Source organism: Brienomyrus brachyistius, unplaced genomic scaffold, assembly GCF_023856365.1.
Source record: "Brienomyrus brachyistius isolate T26 unplaced genomic scaffold, BBRACH_0.4 scaffold480, whole genome shotgun sequence".
NCBI classification, from domain to species: Eukaryota; Metazoa; Chordata; class Actinopteri; order Osteoglossiformes; family Mormyridae; genus Brienomyrus; species Brienomyrus brachyistius.
Genome location: NW_026042755.1, coordinates 86,411 through 91,818, shown reverse-complemented (window position 1 = coordinate 91,818; position 5,408 = coordinate 86,411). Strand labels below are relative to the sequence as shown.

At 34.9% G+C, this 5,408-nt stretch overlaps 1 long non-coding RNA gene across 1 annotated transcript; it reads right to left on the bottom strand.

Moving 5' to 3' along the window:
• Positions 1 to 363: 363 nt before the first annotated feature.
• Positions 364 to 4,687, bottom strand: LOC125729095 (uncharacterized). The gene is made up of 3 exons (XR_007389582.1): positions 4,505 to 4,687; positions 524 to 588; positions 364 to 431 (listed from the first exon to the last, which is right to left on the bottom strand). It is a non-coding gene; the product is annotated as an uncharacterized LOC125729095 (long non-coding RNA).
• Between the last annotated feature and the right edge of the window lie 721 nt (positions 4,688 to 5,408).

Below are 5,408 nucleotides of genomic sequence, written 5' to 3'. Positions count from 1 at the left end.
TTTTGGTCAAAATTATACCGTCTTCTTTCGCCTTTCCCAAACGAGGTAATGATTATAAAATGCTCTCCACTCTAAGTTGTCCAGACATCCATAAACATCACATTTTCCCCACTGACTAACGGGAGGCAGGAAACCAATGTCAGAGGGTAACGGCCGACATCTCCCAAGAGCTACTTGACTTGCGGACAGCATACCATTGGCCAAGACAACCAGATCAATTACCGATGCCCAATATTTTGATTTTCAAGATTCCATCTACAGACTTTTAAAAAGGACAATCTACATCACAACACCGACAGAAATGGGAAACTTACATCGTTGTCAAAGCGTCCAAAGTTGATGAGACCTGGGTTACTAAAATCTCCCGGCTTGTTGTGGTAGATACTCATGAAGAAGTTCAAGGTGAAGGTCGAGATCATGGAAGCGAAGAACTGAAAGATACGGGTCACTGAATAGTTACATTTCACCAGAGCCCCGTGGCGGGGCAAGGAGATCAGGTATGCTAATCGGAAACGTCACTCACGATTCTCCAGGTCAACATCTGGTTCCAGAAGGAGGCTCCCTCCTCCAAGCTGAAAAGGACACCACCTGCAAAACCGGAAACCATCAGAAACTGCTGCATAACTGCATTACTCACAGATCAGCTCCACTAAACTGGAAATATTCAGCAAAGGTCATACAGGGGTCTTTATTGCAAGGATAAGACTCCACTGGTGTGACTCCATGCCTTTGTGGCATTTTTTTCCTGGATTATTCATCAACACAGAGCCACCTTGTACTTTCCATCCTGAAACCGAAAAATCAATGGCGGAGGCCGAAGAAGCCCAACGCTGACAGGACACTCTAATAACCTTTTTTTTTACTCATCATAGCTTCCCTTCTTCCTTGAGGGTAACATTAGATTCTGGAGGCATGGAACTGATCTGAGATCAGAGCTTCGGGTGTGTATATGGGTGTGTCGAGACTAGATGGTCAGTATGGATAACTAAGGTGCACTAAAATTGGGTGAGCAGGCAAGGCATGTCACCCAGGTTGTGTGACAATTATTTTATATATATGTATATATATATTCCATCCACCATCCCTCCTTTACGGAGAACTGCGTTATTTTTATTGTCCATTACGAAGAAAAAAAAAACTATATATATATATATATATATATATATATATATATATATATATATATATATATATATATATATATATATATATATATATATATGGGTGTATCGAGACTAGATGGTCATTATGGATAACTAAGGTGCACTAAAATTGGGTGAGCAGGCAAGGCATGTCACCCAGGTTGTGTGACAATTATTTTATATATATGTATATATATATTCCATCCACCATCCCTCTTTTATGGAGAACTGCGTTATTTTTATTGTCTATTGCAAAAAAAAAAAAAAAAAAACAATACATATATACATATATATTTATGGGTGTATCGAGACTAGATGGTCATTATGAATAACTAAGGTGCACTAAAATTGGGTGAGCAGGCAAGGCATGTCACCCCGGTTGTGTGACAATTATTTTATATGTATGTATATATATATTCCATCCACCATCCCTCCTTTACGGAGAACTGCGTTATTTTTATTGTCCATTGCGAAAAAAAAAAACTATATATATACATATATATTTATGGGTGTATCGAGACTAGATGGTCATTATGGATAACTAAGGTGCATTCAAATTGGGTGAGCAGGCAAGGCATGTCACCCAGGTTGTGTGACATTAATTATTTTATATATATGTATATATATATTCCATCCACCATCCCTCCTTTATGGAGAACTGCGTTATTTTTATTGTCTATTGCAAAAAAATAACACAAAAAAACTATATATATATATACACACATATATATTTATGGGTGTATCGAGACTAGTTGGTCATTATGGATAACTAAGTTGCACTAAAATTGGGTGAGCAGGCAAGGCATGTCACCCAGGTTGTGTGACAATTATTTTATATAAATGTATATATATATTCCCTCCACCACCCCTCCTTTACGGAGGACTGCTTTATTATTAATATCCATTGCGAAAAAAAAACACAAGAAAAAGAAAAAATATCTATATATATATACATATATATATATATATATACATATATACATATATATATACACATATATACATACATATATACATATATATATATACATATATACATATATATATATATACATATATACATATATATATATATACATATATACATATATATATATACATATATACATATATACATATACATATATACATATACATATACATATATACATATATACATATATACATATACATATATACATATATATATATATATATATATATATATATATATATATATATATATATATATATATATATATATATATATATATACATATATATTTATGGGTGTATCGAGACTAGATGGTCATTATGGATAACTAAGGTGCATTCAAATTGGGTGAGCAGGCAAGGCATGTCACCCAGGTTGTGTGACAATTATTTTATATATATGTATATATATATTCCATCCACCATCCCTCTTTTATGGAGAACTGCGTTATTTTTATTGTCTATTGCAAAAAAAAAAAAAACTATATATATATATATATATATATATATACATATATATTTATGGGTGTATCGAGACTAGATGGTCATTATGGATAACTAAGGTGCACTAAAATTGGGTGAGCAGGCAAGGCATGTCACCCCAGTTGTGTGACAATTATTTTATATAAATGTATATATATATTCCCTCCACCACCCCTCCTTTACGGAGGACTGCTTTATTATTAATATCCATTGCGAAAAAAAAAACACAAGAAAAAGAAAAAATATCTATATATATATACATATATATATATATATATATGGGTGTGTCGAGACTAGATGGTCAGTATGGATAACTAAGGTGCACTAAAATTGGGTGAGCAGGCAAGGCATGTCACCCAGGTTGTGTGACAATTATTTTATATATATATGTATATATATATTCCATCCACCATCCCTCCTTTACGGAGAACTGCGTTATTTTTATTGTCTATTGCAAAAAAAAAACAGAAAAACTATATATATATATATATATATACATATATATTCATGGGTGTATCGAGACTAGATGGTCATTATGAATAACTAAGGTGCACTAAAACTGGGTGAGCAGGCAAGGCATGTCACCCAGGTTGTGTGACAATTATTTTATATATATGTATATATATATATATATTCCCTCCACCACCCCTCCTCTACGGAGGACTGCTTTATTTTTATTTCCATTGCAAAAATAAAACATTTTAAAACACAAAAAAAAAAAAAAACGAAAATAATAATAATAAAAATTATTTTGAATGTGTATTCAAATAAGTTTGAATGTGTGTGAACTATATATAAATATATATATACACATGCATATACAGAAATATATACACACACACACACACATATATATATATAAAGACACACACAGACACACACTCACATAAACACATACACACACTGTGTACAGTCTTATGCAAAGGTTTGGCACCCCTTGACAAATAACATCTTTTCAATTACAAAAGCAACAATATCAGTTAATACAGTCTCTTTAGGAACTGGGGGGAAAATACACAATATTTTCAGCAAACATTGATGAATAGTTACTTTTTATGCCATAAATTGAACAAAATTACAAAATAAAAACATTATTATGGCACTCTGCAAAAGTTTGGGCACCCTACGTAATCAGTACTTAGTAACACCTCCTCTGCCAGATATCACAGCTTACAAGCGCTTCTTATAGCCAGCTGAAAGGCTTTCAGTTCTTGTACTTGGGATTTTCTCACATTCTTCCTTGCAAAAGGCTTCTAGTTCTGTAATATTCTAATATATCAAGGGCTGTATTGTCAAATAGGAGATCGGCAGCATTCTCCCACCTGAGAAAACTGTACTACAATGCCCTTGATAGTGTGTAGAAACACACTCGTCAGCTCTAGTCCTCCTGTAACAACGCAAAAGGACTGGCAACCCTCAGGTATTTATGCGTGCGATTGTATGATAAATTCACCCTGACAGTCTCACACTTCTCTTGGTACCAACAGGTCTCATGGAATATATAAAAGGCAACTGCAACAATTATACTCGGCACTAAACATCGAGGCACGGAAATGCAGCAGAGCTTGTGTATTTCTCAGGATGCATTCTAGTAAAATGCCCGGAAAATGAGCTAAAGACATATTTCAAGGGGCACTATATAAAACCGATGGAAATTTTACTGATTAAATAAAAGGAAAAGCATTGTTTGAAAAATCACAAATGTTTCTAAGATTCAATGCATCGCTTTTTGACCACATCATAGCGATGAACACATCATTGTTCCTGACAATGTCCTAATACAGAAATAAAACTTTATGTTGGTAAACTCAAAAAGCCTTCAGCTGTCACACTGGCTAACGATCTCAAACGATTATAAAGCAGCATTTTGAAAAGCGCTGTTTTAAAATAACAGCTACAACACTTACCTTGTCTTCTGGCCAAATGCTTTTCACGGCTTGGCACTCCAACGGTGCTGAAACGAAATTTGTATTTCCTCCTACCTCATTTGCCCTTCAGTTCTTGTTTTCTCCCTTTGGATGTTTTTTTCCTTCTTCTTTGGATATTGTTTTTTATTTTTGTTTGTTTTTTTTACTTTGCATGTTTTTCCTTCTTCGGATATTATTTTTTTGGCTTATTTTTTTAGACGATGTTTTTTTCGTCTTCTTTAAAAAATTTTTTTTTTTCATCCTTTTGATGTTGTTTTACGGAACAAGAGCCGTACAGTGCTACTCTATCAGGAGGTAGCGCCAACTGAACGCCTTGAAGCAGTACCCAGCTCTTTTATAGGGAGCGTCAACCCGAAGTCAAGTTCTAGAACGTTGCACTCACTTTTCATTGGTTTCCCAGCTATGCTGTCAGAATAATGTTTGCTGATTGGTCGAAAATTTTAAAACGTACCCGAGTACTGTAAAAAAACTCAAGATCTTGCTACCCTACGGAGCACCCATAAGGTGATTTTTTTTATACGTTATATGCAGCTATTTGTAGCAGGCCGTAATTAGACTAATCCACCCTTTGTCAATAAAGCCAACAAGAGAACAGGTTGCCCAAAGTTTGCTCAGGTACACGCCACAGCACAACCTTAAAAACACATCCAGCACAAATCACACTAGTGAATGACACAGCAAATCACAGCAATAAAAAAGACCCCTATGGGCAATCCAGCACCCAGACTACAGGTGCCAAAAGGCCCAGCCTGCCTAATAATGAACCCAAAATATACATACAACAAAGAAAAAGACACAAACAAAAAAGAAAATAAAACTAGCCAGCTGCTCCCACTAAACCCCGCTCCCGAGGCCACTAAGCCGGCTGGCTTGATAATACACG